Below are 17,647 nucleotides of genomic sequence, written 5' to 3' on the forward strand. Positions count from 1 at the left end.
CTGTTGTTCACCTCATTTGACTGCGCTGTCAGTCCAGGTGCACATGTGTCATGTGATGGGGGGAGGGTTTTTTGAGTGCAGTCTCGTATAAACTTGAAGCACTGTGCATCACTCACTGCACAGAGATACACAGCGCTGTGCTCAGCTTTCACAGACGACACCAGCAGATTCGCCTCTTTCTCTGCATCTCCGGTTATATTGAAACCCTTTCTGTCAACCAAAGGTTGTCTGAAGGAAATGAGCCCAAGGTGCTCGAGACTTTGCCCGTTTGTCTGCTGGTACCAGAAGATTTTGTCATAGCTTTTGTCATCGTGTCTGCAGGTGATGTTCATGCTGGCTCCAATGACTAAGAAAAGGTCGATAGGTGTCTGTGTGACTTTTAAAGCCATAGACAGCCCTGTAAGGCCAGAGAGACAGTTAGACAGGTTAAACTTCAGTGACGCTATAGATAATATTCACAAGTAATATCACACGCCTCACCAATACAACACTGAAGAAGGAAACATTTGACAGGAAATTCACTCATGTTGAATTCTGGTTTAAATGTGAACTCATGAGTGAGCTAGCCTGGTTTAATGGATACGCTGGTGGAGTCTGTTTATGCGGTTCACATCTGTGTGTTTTTACATCTACTGCCCCCTGGTGGATACATGGACCTTGAGACCCAGTGATGTGACTATACAGAAATGGTCTGTCAAAAAATGTGCATTGAGAATTATTCACTGGAGTGTAACAGCTAGGTCCAGCTTTGTAACCTTTTACATTTGACATGTTAAAAATATTGGTCACAACACATATAGGGTACAATGGGGCTAAAGGCACATGCTAAGAAAAATGTGCTTTTCACTAGTGTATGATTACAGAAAAAAATTGGTTTTTATTGAACATTAATTATGATAAATATGTATTTTGATAAATAAAATGATTCATTTTTGTTCAATAAATATACTATCATTAAAATGTTTATTTTTAAAATACCGAAACAAACTTATTTAAAAAAAAAAGTAAAGATTCTGAAAGCATTGAATGAGATCCCATAATGATTTATATATATATATATATATATATATATATATATATATATATACAGTAGTAACAAATAAATACATTTTACTACATGATATTATTAATATCATATTTTTAAATACGATGGTTTCATTGGTGGATACCCAATTTAATATATGATATTTACCATCTGAATCTAACCATGTCATGTCAACAAATGGAAAAGTCTGTGGGCTGTTCATTATCATGTTAATTATTGTGCCTTTCACCCCAACAGCAGAGGCGTCTTTTACCCTAAATACCACACTTATACATGTTTTTACGTTATTGAAGAACTGTTGCTTTAATTACCTTGAACAAAACTGGAAAAAAAAGATTGTTGTCTCAAAATATAGACAATAATTTGATCAATTCTCATTTGCAACATAAATCTCGATCCAATTAGCGCAGAATCAACTTTGCGTTGATGTCCGCAATCGCGTCAAGGATCAGCCAAATTTCCACGTGCATCAAAAGTGCTGAGCTGAATTTCTGTGCCATCTAATGGTTTAAAAGAGAATAAAGTCCAATGCGCCTTTTACCCCGGTGCACTTTCAGCCCCGTTGCACCCTAACCTCTTAACATAAAGAACGAGTGACACTGTGATGTAATGTATAGGAGATTCGTGATAAGGTTTTTGTACAGAAGGGCAGGAAACCCACAGCACCGTGTTCTCTTGCAGCACAGTAATAGATGGCACTGTCATTTAAGGAAAGGCTTAGCAGTGTCAACTTGCTGTTACTTGCACCATTTCCTGAAAGTTTGATTTTCTCCTGGAAAACTGGTTCTGTGTTGTCATTTGTTCTGTATAGATACCCCATGAGCTGCATTTCTCCATTAAGAGGCTGCTTGTACCAGAGGATGACATTTAAGCTTGAACTGTTGTGAGAACAGTGAATCACTGGTTCTGTGTTGGTTTTGGGCAGTAGGTCAGAAGGGGTCTGTGTGATAATAGAGTTCTCGGAGAAGCCTGTTAAGAGAAAGAAGCATTTACAGTAACAATACTGTTTATTAATGAACAATACATCTGATGTAAAGGTTGCTCTGTACTGTAACTCCAGATCCAGATAAATGCTGTCTAAATACAGTGCATTACCTGTAAAAAAGAGCAACAAGATAGCAGTGTTAATCAGATGTCTAAGCATGTTGTACCTAAAGACAAATGATGAGATAGTAAAACCAACCCATTCTTAAACCTTTTTTTTTTTTTTTTTATGTCTGAAAGGAAGCCATCATAACTTTATCAGTAAGAAAACTGTTTCTGCCCTCTGGTGTGCGAAATATGCTATCAAAATTTTTTATTTTAAGGTGTCCTTGTTACAGTGTAACTATACATTTATGTACAGAGTTATATTAATTAACATGTACTTACTATAGGGTTAGATGCATGTAAATTTGCATTTACTGTTATAACGACTGTAAGTATATATGTACAATAATGTAACAATGTCATTATAAAATAGTGTTACCTTTTTTTCTGTTAGTCTAGCACTTTATTTTACAGTCCTGTTTCGCATTACCACATACTATGTACTTGCTGTAGTAATGACACTAAGTAATAACTAGGTACTAACCCTGAACCACTAAACCTTATATTAACTCAAGTTACCTTGCATTACTGAGTACTTTTGTGGGTAAGGACACTCTAAGTACACGTAAGTGCACATACTGTAAAATAAAGTGCAACCCTGTTTTCTAACAGTAAAATAAACCAATTGAAAAGGAAAGTTTGACACTTCAAATGCTGGTTTGACAGATTTTGCCTTGACAATAACAATGGAAAAGGGCCAGATTTACTAAACGCTAAACTAGCGTGAGAGCACAATCCCATAAAAGTGCCGATGAGTGGAAAGTTCTGCACGGGATCTGTTGACGACGAACACGTTAAAGAACACAGACACAGCCGGATCATTTCCAGAATGACCAGCACAATCTACCAAGAGCAGCGCAAATTAGCGTCTGGTTTAAGACTTGCTGTTTTATAAATAATGGCGCAAATACCAGTAAATCTACTTTTGCAAACCTTAATAAATCACTTTGATTCCTTTAAATACCGTGAAAGGGAAAATCCTACAAATAAATATGCAAGGTCAGCTGCAAAAATAATTGGCTTTTCACGCCTTTTCAGCACGAATGTTTCACTGCGTGTCTTTAGTAAATCCTGACAGTAGTTTTTTTAACGCCAAAAGGGGGTTTGCGTTGACTCAAGCTATCAGTAAATCTGACCCTCAAAGAGATATTTAAAGTTTGAAGACTATATAATCCTTGCTATGTAGTTGTTATGGTGTTCTGAGTGGTTACTAGGAATTTGCTGAGCTGTTGCTAGGGGGTTCTGAGTGGTTGCTAGGTTATTGCCTATTGTGGTGTGCTGGATGTGTGTGTTAATGTGTTCATGGTGGTTACTAGGTCATTTAATAGTGCATATGTGACCCTGGACCACAAAACCAGTCACATGGGTCATTTTTTTTTTAAATTGTGATGTATACATCATCTGAAAGCTGAATAAATAAGCTTTCCATTTCCAATATTTGGTCGAGAGAGATATAACTATTAGAAAATCTGGAATCTGAGGGTGCAAAAAAATCAAAACATTGAGAAAATCGACTTTAAAGTTGTGCATTTCTGTTCGCAATTGTGCCGCATTCACTCACAAAAATAAATGTTTTATATATTTACGGTAGGAAATTTACTAAATATCTTCATGGAACATGATCTTTACTTAATATCCTAATTATTTTTGGCATAAAAGATAAATCGATAATTTTGACCCATACAATGTATTGTTGGCTATTGCCACAAATATACCCGTGCGACTTGTGACTGGTTTAGTGATCCAGGGTCACATATTATAATTCTATCTATTGACAGACATCTTTAATAGGTTAATCACATCTGAGCACTAAACAAAACAATGTTTTTGTCTTTTACTGTAGATTTGAGACCCCCGATCAGACACCCCATACCCGCCCTGACCATCTCTCTACACAGCCATCAACACCTCCAGCCATCCCCCTCCCCTCCCCCCCTGCACTTCAGATCAGTGAGGATAATGTGCGTCAGATCTTCAGGAAACAGAAGAGAAGGAAAGCACCAGGCCCAGACGGTGTTTCACCAGCCTGTCTGAAAACCTGCGCTGACCAGCTGGCCTCTATCTTCTCACTGATCTTCAACAGATCACTGGAGCAGTGCAAAGTCCCTTTCTGCTTTAAACGCTCCACCATCATCCCAATCCCGAAGAAACCAAAGATCACAGGACTCAATGACTACAGACCTGTTGCCTTAACATCTGTGGCCATGAAGTCATTCGAAAGACTGGTGTTAGCATATCTGAAGGACATCACTGGACCCTTGCTGGACCCCCTGCAGTTTGCCTACAGAGCAAACCGGTCTGTGGATGATGTGGTCAATATGGGACTACATTACACCCTACAACATCTGGACAAACCAGGGACCTATGCAAGGATTCTGTTCGTGGACTTTAGTTCTGCCTTCAACACCATCGTCCCATCACTGCTCCAGACCAAACTGACCCAGCTCTCTGTCCCTAGCTCCATCTGTCAATGGATCACCAGCTTTCTGACAGACAGACAACAGCTAGTCAGAATGGGCAAAATCACGTCCGACAGCCGCACCATCAGCACCGGTGCTCCACAGGGATGTGTTCTCTCACCACTGCTCTTCTCCCTGTACACAAATGACTGCACCTCTAAAGACACCTCTGTCAAGCTCCTGAAGTTTGCGGACGACACTACTGTTATCGGACTCATCCGGAACGGTGACGAGTCTGCGTACAGACAGGAGGTGGAGCAGCTGGCTCTTTGGTGCAGTTATAACAACCTGGAGCTGAACACGCTCAAAACAGTGGAGATGATCGTGGACTTCAGGAGAAACCCCCCTGCACTCCCTTCACTCACCATCATGGACAGCACTGTGACTGCAGTAGAGTCATTCAGGTTCCTGGGCACCACCATCTCTCAGGATCTGAAGTGGGACACTCACATAGACTCTATTGTGAAGAAAGCCCAACAGAGACTGTACTTCCTGCGTCAGCTGAGGAAATTCAACCTGCCACAGGAGCTGCTCGTACAGTTCTACTCAGCTGTCATCCAGTCCATCCTCTGCACTTCCATCACCGTCTGGTTCGGCTCTGCTACCAAAACCGACCTCCGTAGACTACAGCGGATAGTTCGGACTGCTGAGCGAATCACTGGCACTACCCTTCCCACACTCAAAGTACTGCACTCATCCAGAGTGAGTAAAAGGGCTCGCAAAATCACTCTGGACCCGTCACACCCAGCACACTTTCTGTTTGAACTGTTACCGTCTGGTCGACGCTACAGAGCACCGAGCACAAAAACAACCAGACACAGGAAAAGTTTCTTTCCCCAGGCCATCTACCTCATGAACACTTAAATGTTCCCCTACTGTGGAACAAACATGTGCAATACTTCCCTCAGACATTTCATTATAGCACCTTATAACTTTATATATATTTATAATTTATAATCTTTTATTTTTATTTTATTTTTATTTTTATTTTTTCTATTTTTTTTATTTATACCTATGTTACTTGTCACTTGTCTTGTCACTTTATATTGTATGTGTACTGGAAGCTACTGTCACCAAGACAAATTCCTCGTATGCGCAAGCATACTTGGCAATAAAGCTCTTTCTGATTCTGATTCTGATTCTGATTCTGATTCTGATGTTGCTTTTCAAAAACCTAGTTATGGTGATTCTGAGCTGGGAGAAATAAAATGTTTATTTGATCATGTATCATGTACCAAATCCAGTGACAGCTGTGCAGAACTCTGTCATGCGATTATTAAATGTGGGTTTTTGTTTAATGGAAAGGGAGGAAACCCCACTGTGGTAATACGCAGCACAGTAGTATACGGCACTGTCTTCAGCTCTTCTCAGCTGGATGAGATGAAGTGTGGAGTGTGTTCTACCGTGACCGCTCACATTAAAATGCTTCTCAAATGGTTTCTCAACAGTTCTTTGCTCAAAGTACATATAACCAATGAGTTTCAGCTCCGTGTCTGTCTGTGAACGCTGGAACCACTGTAAAGTGTCATAGTTAGTTATTTGATGACGGCAGGTCATTTCAGCCGGTCTTTCGGGACTCCAAAAAATGTCAGAAGGAGTTTGATCAACCTTAGAAAACACAATACCTGTGAAGACATGAAGACAAATGCTTCACTTTCAGCGTAAACAGTGTAAAATTAACACATATATTTAAAGATAACAGTAAAGTACAGTAGGATATAAATGTAAAGGACCAAACATCTTATAGTATTACCTATTAAACAAATCACGGTGGTTGAAGAAACAAGAGATCCTGTCATGTTGTATGTATGTCATAGACCAGATATGAGTGCACATAAAAGTAAGGAGGAGATTCAGCATGTGACATTTTAAAGTGGATTATTCCATACTGCAATGGGTGATGGGTAATGTGCACCTCCTACAAACAATGTCTGTCACAGCGCTCTGTCCATAAAGAGCAGTAAACATAAAAGCATTAAATTGGTGCTCCTCATTGGTAAAGTTTGAATTTGCTCCAAATAGTGGCATAAGTGTATAATCGTGTAATAATGAACAATGTAGTATAATTTAGTGATATTTCATTACTGAATTTCAGGCTCAGAGTACCTTCTCACTACAATAATGTATTAAAAACAGAAAAGGTTTTACTTTTCCCTATAGACATTAGCATGACGTCACCATTTTCACAAATTTGCCTATTTGTAGTTTACACAGAGACGTTGTCATTTTCAAAAACGCATGTTTTCAAAGATTTGCATTTTCAGGCCCATAAAACACTTGTGTAAATGAACGGCCAAAGTGCATAATAAAAAAAAAAGATATAGATTTTTTTTAGTTGAAAATGTTGTGTATACGGCCCAGTCAGTATGAAGTGCATATCAGGCTGCAACTGGCTTGACACTTGTTATATGTTAATATTTTAATATTAATAAATATATATATATATATATATATATATATATATATTTATTTATATAATAAACATTTCAATATTCTAAAAGAAATAAAAAATATTTAGAATGTGTGTGAAATGTTTCCTGATATTTAATTTAATACAACTACTGACATTATGAAGAAGCCTAGCAACCCCTGATTTAGATTTTTTTTTTATAATTTGATATCATTTTAACAAATTTAGTTTTATTACTTTAATTCAGGGCACTGAATTTTTTTAATGTTTTTTTTTTTTTTTTTTTACATATTATACAATGTTGTACAGTGAGTGAGAAATAATAATAATAGACATAATTGTCCACTTTAGACATTTTACTAACTATAAGTAACTTTGCAACTACATGTCAACTAACTCTCATTAGAGTATTAGTAGACTGTCTGCTTAATATCTGATAACACTTTATTTTGATGCTTCAGACAGACATTCAACTGACTATAAGTTACTACATGTCAACTTATTCTACTAACCCTAACCTAACAGTAATACTTTAGTTGATATGTAGTTGCAAAGTCATTGTTAGTTAAGTGAACCATCGAAATGAAGTGAAACCTAATTTAAAAATAAACTATCATTTTAATAGTACATTGTTTAATTCATTTTTTAAATATAGGAATATTCAGGGCTTTCACTAATAGGGTGAAAGGTGGGAATGATTCAAGATGAAGCCCAGAAACCTTCCAGTAGGACTGAAGAAGGATCCAATATAATCCCACAAATTATGAACTGATGAAGTAGTTGATAACCAGCTTACTCAAGATATCTATATGAATTCTGAATTTTGCACACCTATTGACTCCCATAAAAAGACAATCGTCATTGTTTATCTTATCATTTAGAATAAGTAAGGAATAATTGACGACAGGCCGTTGAATTATTAGAAAAATAATGCACACCCGAGGTGGTAATGCGGTCACGACGCGAAGCGGAGTGGCCGTTACACCTCGGGTGTGCATTATTTTTCTAATAATTCAACGGCCTGAAGTCAATTATTCCGCTTATACTACAGTTACCACACCTCGAAACATTGTTCAGATTATGTATTTCAAGACGTTTGTAAAGTTTTTGTCATTAAAACGCTCTTGTATGTTGGACTAATTTCTTACGCATCTAATCCCATGCCTCCGTTGCTAATTCCAAAACGTCATTTCAGAGTTAGTAGCCTAACGGAGGTTTGAGCCGCTGATAGCAGACTAATGCTGGGACACACGACTCGCTGACACATTCTCTGACTGGTTTCATCGACTGCAGCAGATTTTAAACACCGACTTTGAACACAGACTGAACGCGCTGAACACGCGTTTGGGCATGATCAGTCATAAGTATCAAATTACATTCATAACCGGCCTTAAAGTGTGTTCCCGGCTTTATGCAGTTATTAATGCAGTTATTAGAGAGAAATGTTGCAATAATGAGACAGAAAAGCATGTGCGTCAATATTATTATTTATTAATTAATTCGTTAATTCTTTTTTTTTCTATTATTGACAGATGACAGTAGACTATCCAAATAAATGAAACCCAAAGCCCTTTTAACAAGTAGGCCTATCAATAATTATTTATTTGTTAAATTATCTGCTCAAAAATCCGTGCTGCAGGACTATCCATTTATTTAGCCTATATTCAGTTTAATTTTCTATTGATTATAGATATGACTTTATAGTTTATTTATTCTAATTAAACTGCATGTTTCTATTGATTGTGAAGCTAGACATTGAAAATTGCAGATCAAGCGCATGGGGCGAAATGCTTTTTTTTTTTGTTATGAATTGTATCCTATTTTCCGTTATTACAGTTGACTACGCGAAGTGATATGGAACTGTAATGCGGTCAAGACCTGCCTGGAACTACTTTAGCCGTGCGTTTCCCTGAAAATAATGCACACCTTAGAACGTTCGTCAACCAATCAGATTCAAGCATTCAACGGCCCTGTAGTATAAGATGTTTTAATCTACAGTGAACCTCCTGCTCATACACACTAGTAATAAGCACAATGAGATGTGTAGTGATCAGCAGAAGAGTGTGAGCTCGAGCTGGTCTGTGCAGGTGTTGTAAACCCAGAGGAAGGTAATTGTAAAGAGGGCTGAACTCCTGCAGCACTGTGTGATACTGGCAGCGCAGTAGTACATGCCAGTGACTTGGGCTTGTTTGCTACATTGTATATGAAGTGAAGCATTTTTTTCCCCATCACCTGATACATTAAAGGCATTTGTAAATGGATCCTCAGTCTTTGCTGTTTTATAGTACATATAAGCCACAAGTTTCAGTTGTGTGTCTCCACCAGAGCGCTGATACCATAATATGGTGTCGTAGTTATTGATGGAATGACTGCATGTCAGTTCAACCCGACTGTCAGGATAACTCAACACTGAAGCTGGAGACTGATCCACGTCTTTACACACAGCCGGGACTGTACAGAGAGAACAACTTGATCGTTACAGAAAAGTTTCAAAATTAATTCATGTATTTAGTTATTTTTCTTAAATTGTCAAATTGAAATCTGAAACTAAAAACTGATATAAATATGACACCTGTTAGCAAAAGCGCTGTCACAATTTGGATGGAGAGGCGAGACATCATGTTGAGTCCTCGACTGCACTGAGATGCACTGAGCTCATTACTTGTAGACAGGAAATGACATCACAAACCACCACAATGACCACACAGACGGCTGCCATCATTTAGTTTTTTTTTTTTTTTCACACTATATAGGTGTCGCTGTCTACAATGAACTTGCATTAAAAATAATTGTTAGATACAGTGTACTTTTTATGTTTATGTTGTATTGCAAAACGTTTGCTGCTATTGAGGTGGGATAACAGTTTAATTATAGATGTAAATACCAAAAAGAGTTACAATGTAATTTCATACAGGTATTTTAAAAACATACATATGTGAACCTGGATCACAAAACCAGTCACAAGTCGCACGAGTATATTTGTGGCAATGGCCAACAATACATTGAATGGGTCAAAATTATCAATTTTTCTTTTATGCCAAAAATCATTAGGATATTAAGTAAAGATCATGTTCCATGAAGATAGTTTGTACGTTTCCTACCATAAATATATAAAACATTTATTTTTGTGAGTGAATGCGGCACAATCGTGAACAGAAATGAACAACTTTATAGGAGATTTTCTCAATGTTTCGTTTTTTTTGCATCCTCAGATTCCAGATTTTCCAATAGTTGTATCTCGACCAAATATTGTCTTATCCTAACAAACCATACATCAATGGAAAGCTTATTTATTCAGCTTTCAGATTATGTATACAACTCAATTTCATAAAATGTACCCATGTGACTGGTTTTGTCGTCCAGGGTCACATACACACAATAAATGCATTGTATCAAATGATTCGTTTAAATGTGTTTTTTCTTCGTTCCATTTGATCTTATTGTGTTCAGTGATGTTTTCTAAACTTGCTTGCGTGGTTTCGTGCAGGTGTACAATGATGCGTTGAAGATAAGAGAACAGTTTTTGTCATGGAGGAGAGGATTTTTGAGACATTGTGCATACGACGCTGCACAGAAATACTCTGCACTGTCCTGGTCTGGTCTTGCTTCGAGAATCTTTAAAGTAACGTTTTCTTCTCCTTTTCCACTTAAACTGAAATAACCCTTATACGATTCCTCAAATTCTTTTATGTTGCTATATCGTGCATAACCGATGAGTTTCAGGCTAGAATCTCCTTGTGACCTCTTATACCACAGTATTGTGTCATAGTTAGTGATTTTATGTTTGCAGGTCAGCTCGACAGACTCCTTGGGTTCACACAGCACATGTGAAGGGGACTGATGCACCTTCTCACAGATCAGGCAACCTGAGAAGCCAATCAAATATTGTTAGGCACAAATACTCATGCAGTTTGATGTCTTTGTAGCCTTTATATAATAATCTGCAATTGTATTTATAATTTCAGTAAAATCAAGATACCTGTAAACCAGCTCAGGAAGATGATGATTTTAAATACAAAGCTAATCATGTTGGATGATGCTCATGCCATGGAAGACTACTGAGGTCTTCAGTAAAGCAGCAGGACTAGACACAGGAAGTGATGTCATGTTGAAATGAATGGGCAGGACTATTTTTCTCAATAGAATAAAAAGCATATAAGGCATGAATCAAATCAACCAGTTTCAAGATGAAACATTATTGGTTAGGAAAAGTAAAAAAAAAAAAAAAAATATATATATATATATATATATATATATACACACACACCAATATATATATATATATATATATATATATATACACAAACACACACACATACATATACACACATATACATTATATATATATATATAGGGAATGAACTACTGTTCTTCTGAAACATGACCTGATTGAGTCAGAAAAGTCTTAATTGATTCAAATCAATATTTATACAAATCAATATTTTTAAATGTATTGCAAAATGTTCATATTTAGTACAAATATATAAGTAGTTTGAGTGTGGCTTAACTGCACCATTTGCAAATTCATCAGAAAAATATGTTGTTTTTGCTGAGCTATTTGCAAATTCCGCTTCTGCCACCGTGACTCCTCTGATTGGTGACAACTCTCTCCGGGTCAGCGGCAGCGCCAACGCAGATTTGATGTTGCGATATGATTTTGTCAAAGGTTTAATAGACAGATGAATTGGAAGAGGATCTCGTGGGGGTTTGAATCGAGATCACAGTCTTTTAAAGATGAATCATGCAGCTCTACTGTCTTGTCTCTCTCTCAGCATATGAGTAGTGCGAGGGCTTTTCAGTCTCGCGTCTCTTCCACGCGTCCACTTGGAACATTACGACACTCAACACTCATAGATAACGACACATTTCATTCTCTGTTGGAACGAAAGTGGCCGACTTCTGTCAACCTCGTCTATAAGCAAGGACAAAAATAAAGCGATTTAATTTGAATTAATATCGATTCTGTAATAAAAAATGTATTTTAAATTACAAATTGTCTTTTAATCCTTAACTGAGCAAGCCAAAGGCGACGAAGAACCAAAACTCCATCCGGTGACAGTATAGCGGAGGAAAAAACCTTGGTATAAACCAGACTCAGTCAGGGCCTTAAAGGAACTTTTATAAAGACCAATTCACACAGGCCAACGCTGACAGTCACCAGATTACAGCACCACTCTTCTCTGAACACACTGAATCCGAATCACAATGTCTATCAGTGAAAACAAGCTCAAACAGAAGCCAACCGAGCACAGGGGTAATCAGTATGAATGAGTTGTCTCATGGAACCCATTCAAGTGCTTGAACTGTTACTGAAAGATGCACTAAAGATAATAGGCTTTTTGTAGGGCTTATGGGGGCCCTGGAGCACTGTGTACTTGCTGCACAGAAATACACTGCGCTTTCATTCAGCATGAGATCTGAGATTGTCAGGGTCACAGAACTCTTGGCATCTCCCTTCAGATCATATTTTTTATCGGCTGCATTCTCCAGATTGTGGGTCGAATGAAAGGAATATCCAATAATGTGCATGTTTTGCCCACGCTGGTAGTACCACAGTATGGTGTTGTAGCTGGAGATACTGTGGGAACAGGAGAGAGTGCAGGACGCTCCAGAACTCACAATGACTGCAGGAGGCTTTTGATCAACACCACTCAACGAATGGCCTAATAAACAGATGGAAATAAAATCACAATATTACTGCATTGTGCATTGAAGAAAAAGACGTATCCAAAAAAAATTGTCCAAAAAGAAGCATTTAAATTCACTTACCAAAATGCCAACAGAGCAAATATGAGAATAGAACTGGATTTCTCATCACTATCAAGTTCTTACAGGGTTCTTAGAACTCAGGCTACTTATAAGTTATCAAAACTTATATAGAGAGAAAAAATATATAGGCCTATAAGTTATCAAAACAGCGTAGCTTTTTTTATCCGTCTTACTCCATTTGTTGCAAATTCATCTGACTTTGAATCTGAACCTCTTTCACAGGTCGGATGTTCCTCCTCTTGAGTGGATGTGTTGTGAAACAGCGCCACCTGTTGAAAGACGGCATAACACTGTTCATCAAGCCAAGGCTTTGAATGTTTGTTCAGTGCTTTATAGTTTGTTTGCTGGATTATAGAGTTTGGGTAGTTATGACATCCTTTTGTATATTTATTTTTGAAAATTTATTCTTCACTGTGAATCACTTGACATCAAAAGCAAAGCTTCAGAAACTGAATTGTTTGATATAAAACAGGCAGTCTGAAATTAATACCACAGAAGCAGGTGTGGATTCAGACAGTAGTTTTTATTTTATTTTTTTATCACAGAATCAAAGAGATGTTTTTGTAATGAACTGCAGGGATCTGAAACACTGTGTAATATGCAGCACAGAAATACACTGCGCTGTCATTAGGTGAGAGACTTTTAATGGTCAAAGATCCATTGCTATTTCCATTCCCAGACATCTCTATTTTGTTTGTGAAATCTGTTTCTTTGTTCGGTGTTGTTAAGTGTAAATATCCCATCAGTGTGAACCCTTGGTCCTGGTTTTGTCTGTACCAGTAGATTTGATTGTAACTGGGCACACTGTGTAAACACTGCAGTCTCGCGGTGTCTTCTGGTCTCCTGATCACGTCAGGTGGAGACTGGTCGACTTCATAACTATGAGAAAAGCCTGTAAACAAAGACAAAAATCAGATAAAAAAAATAAAATGAAGTGTTTTACTACAAGGATTGGGTTAACAATACAATCTTACCAGAGAGATTGATTAGTGTAACAGTAATTATGCTGAAAACTCTCATGTTGATATTCAGTTGTGGAGAGATGACTCTAAACAGTCATGAGTGATTGTTTCTCTGACACTGTAATCTCATGAAGCCTTCAGAAGGTCTGGACTCCATCACAGCTTTCATTTGCCGAGGGCCCGCCCAGAGGCCGTCTGACTGACATGTAGAGCAACCAATCACAGTTCGTTTTGTCCAGCGTCATGTTTAGGTGTATAGGAAATGTAAAGCTGTTGTCCCTACAATAACAGACCGGTGTGTAAAACTCTTGGATGTCTTTTAAAGAGTCTATGCCGTGAAGTTTACATACTTGACATATTTTGAAAATCCAGCATTTAGTTGATTCTGATAAGCACTCATTTTCACAGCTGTAAATACTGCTTTTTTTCCCCATGAGAGGGTTTGTTGTCTCACGTACTGTTTGGTGTGTCACTACTGTTTTTCGCCTACTATATAATAAGGAAGTATGCTATTTTCGATGCAGCCCGTGACTGCAGTATGACATATGACTTCATTGCACCCCCATAAAAACATATGATAAATATGTCTTTATTTTAAATATGTCTAGTATATATAGACTCCTACTGGTCTTGATAGTAATGCAACAGTGGTATTTTTTAACTGTTGGAATGTTGCACTAAAGTTTTTTATTCATGTGTACTAACAATTAAGTCAAAACAATGCAATACAAATGCAATGCAATGCAATGCAAAACGATGCAATATAGTGATTAGATTATATTTCAATTGTACCAGTAAAAATTTGCACGCTTTTGAAGGTCACATGACTGAAGCTAAACTGTTTTTTGTTTTGTTTTTCATGACAAATGTTGAATTTGTCACAAAAAAGAAATATCCAACAGTGCTTATACCTGCATCACAGAAAAATTCTGTCACTTTTGTAATTTTTGTGAACCATAATTTTGTCCATTTGTAATAAAATAAAATTATTCATATAACATTACAAATCATATATTATATATTATATATATATTACTTAAAATAAACAAGCTAATTATTACTGAAATTAAATTAAACCTAATTTAACTGTAAAAATGTATATAAATCATTTTCACAGAATAAAAAAAGTTTTTGTCTTTAACTCTAGATTTTCATAGTTTTTAAAATGTAATTTGCTATTTCTTCTAATGGGCTTTCATATGGTACTGAACATTTGTCAAGGTACAGTAGGACAAAACAAATCTATACATAAAATGTATCTAAAATGCTGAAGGTTTGGTAAAAGGCTCCCCATGCTGTTTTTTTTGTTTTTTTATCACCTCCTCGAATGTACTGTAAATTGTCAATAGTTTAACGGAAGGCCCTTCTACAGTTTTGGTTTGTGGTTATAACAGATGGTTTTTTGTATGAAGACTGAATGATCTCTAACACTGTGCTTTACTGGCAGCACAATAATACATAACAGAAGTCCCAGATACATTCAGCTTGAATTCAAGAGTTGAGTCTTTTTCACCGTCTCCTGTAATATTGTACTGATTTGTGTATTTACTTTCAATGGCTGGATTTGAGAAACGTACATATCCAATGAGATTTAGTGCAGTATCACCCTTCATCTGCTCATACCATAATATCATGTTATAGCTTGGTATAGTGTGAGAGCAGGAGAGTGTAACCGGTTCATGAGTTTTAACCAGCAGATCTTTCTGTTTTTGATGAACTTTGTCACTCAGTGATTCCCCTGTTTGAAAGAGACAGAAAAGAGCATTAAAAACAATGTGGAAGTCTAGAGCCATATGAAAATACATAAATGAATGATTCTGTACCTGAGATCAAGAATGGCAGTGCTGTGAAACAAATGAAACACACTGTAAATGTCATGTTGAAGCTTCAGTGCTGGAGCTCTCAGTGATGCACAGAGTAAAACACACATTACACACTCTCTCAGTGTTCTCTGAGAAACAGAAACCTGTCCCACTTCCTCTGATAAATATGTCTTTATATCAGGTTGAGAGGAGACTCCTACTGGTCTTGATAGTAATACAACAGTGTTTTTTAACTGCTGGAATGTTGCACTAAAGTTTTTTATTCATGTGTACTAACAATTAGGTAAAAATAATGCAATATAGTGATTCGATATTTCGATTGTACCAGTAAAAATTAGCACACTTTTGAAAGTCACATGAATGATTTTTTTTTTTTTTCATTAGAACATCTAATCAGTTGTTTAAATCAAACAAGTTTATATGCAGTAATGTTTGGATTAGATACGTGAATTAAAATGGCTTTGATGTTTAATTTGTAAAAACTGTCCAACAGTGCTAAATTTTGAATTTTGTATATTATTACAATAATAATACTGGTGAAATCACACCTTTATACCTGACTTACATTAAATTTAACTGGTAACTGATGAACTTTAATTTCACTGTAAAATGTATATAAATCATTCTCACAAAATGTTTTAAAAAAAATATTGAAATAGTTTGTTTCTTTCACTCTAGATTTTCAGGTAACACTTTATAATAACTGCATGCTATTAATCATTAGTTAAGCATTAGTAAACAGTTAATTCGTCATTTATAAAGCATTAATAGACATTAATAAGCAGTTTATAAATACAGTTATAAATGCTTTGTTCTTGATTTATAAGCATATAATGTGTTTAATAATTGTATTTTCATACTTTATTAATGATCAATTTATCATTTCTAAATGAAGTATTGCATTATTTACAAACCGGTTATTTAGGTGTTGTCAGTGGTTCATAAGATCACTTAGAAAGTGTAAGTAAATGATTAACCAACTGGTTTAATACATATTATTATTCAGACATATAGTAATAGTTACTTAGTGTGTTAATACATGCTTTATTAACATGTATTTCTACTGTAATTCATGGTTAATTCAGGTAGTTATAAAGCATTTATTAGTGGTCAGTTAACTATTTTTGTGAGCTCATCTAAAGTGAGGACTAGTTATGCCTTGTAAAGCATTTACAAAGGAGATTTAAAGGCTGTTAAATATTTTTATGTTCTGTATCACTGTGTTGTGTTTGTTTCCTTTTTCTGTTTAGAAGTAGCCTAGAAATCTAGACGCACCCTAGCGGCAGCACAATGTATTTTGCAGCCAGTGTGGTCTAGCAACTCTCCGTTGACTTTCGAGCTGGAAAACCCAAACTCAGGTCAGGCCAATCACGTCGTGTATAGAGTAGGAGGGGCGGGCTTAACATAATGACGACAGAGTTGCGACGGATCCCTGCTACTTGAAAACAAAGAATGGCGGCTGTTGCTGGCGAACAGCAGTCTTTCCAATCGGCTTTGGCCGCGACTCTGGAGGACTTGGAGTTAAGCTTTTCTTTGAGAAAAGAGCAAAGAACGGCACTTAAGTCATTTTTTTTAAAAGGAAGATGTGTTCGGAGTTTTGCCGACTGGATACGGCAAAAGTTTAATATACCAACGAGCCTTCTTCGTTGCTCTGATTGGTTGTAGCGCTATCCTATTGCGTGCAGAGGGATTCTGAGAGACAACCGTTTATCCCGCCCCTCGGATTGAGCCGTGCCAATGGTGAGTTGCCAGACCTAACATCTTGATCTGGCTTGCCAGGCTAGTTTAGAAGATCAGTGAGCCTTTAAAACTCCTTTGTAAATGCTTTACAAGGCATAACTAGTCCTCACTTTAGATGAGCTCACAAAAATAGTTAACTGACCACTACTAAATGCTTTATAACTACCTGAATTTACTACATTTACTTACACTTTCTAAGTGATCTTATTAATCAATGACAACACCTTGTAAATAATGGTAAATTATGTAACTGGTTTGTAAATAATGCTATACTTCATTTAGAAATGATAAATTGATCATTAATAAAGTATGAAAATACAATTATTAAACATATTATAGATATGCTTATA

General features: G+C 36.6%; 1 long non-coding RNA gene across 2 annotated transcripts; it reads right to left on the bottom strand.

Moving 5' to 3' along the window:
• Positions 1-11,397: 11,397 nt before the first annotated feature.
• On the bottom strand, positions 11,398-15,790 carry LOC309479033. 2 transcript variants are annotated; one of them, XR_014199140.1, is made up of 5 exons: positions 15,558-15,790; positions 15,358-15,472; positions 13,316-13,664; positions 12,773-13,041; positions 11,398-12,666 (listed from the first exon to the last, which is right to left on the bottom strand). It is a non-coding gene; the product is annotated as an uncharacterized lncRNA (long non-coding RNA). The 2 variants fall into 2 exon arrangements; XR_014199141.1 differs by lacking the exons at positions 15,358-15,472; positions 15,558-15,790 and adding an exon at positions 13,747-14,381.
• Positions 15,791-17,647: the final 1,857 nt, after the last annotated feature.

The sequence above is a fragment of the Leuciscus leuciscus genome, assembly GCF_965113295.1.
Source record: "Leuciscus leuciscus genome assembly, chromosome: 17".
Classification (NCBI taxonomy): Eukaryota; Metazoa; Chordata; class Actinopteri; order Cypriniformes; family Leuciscidae; genus Leuciscus; species Leuciscus leuciscus.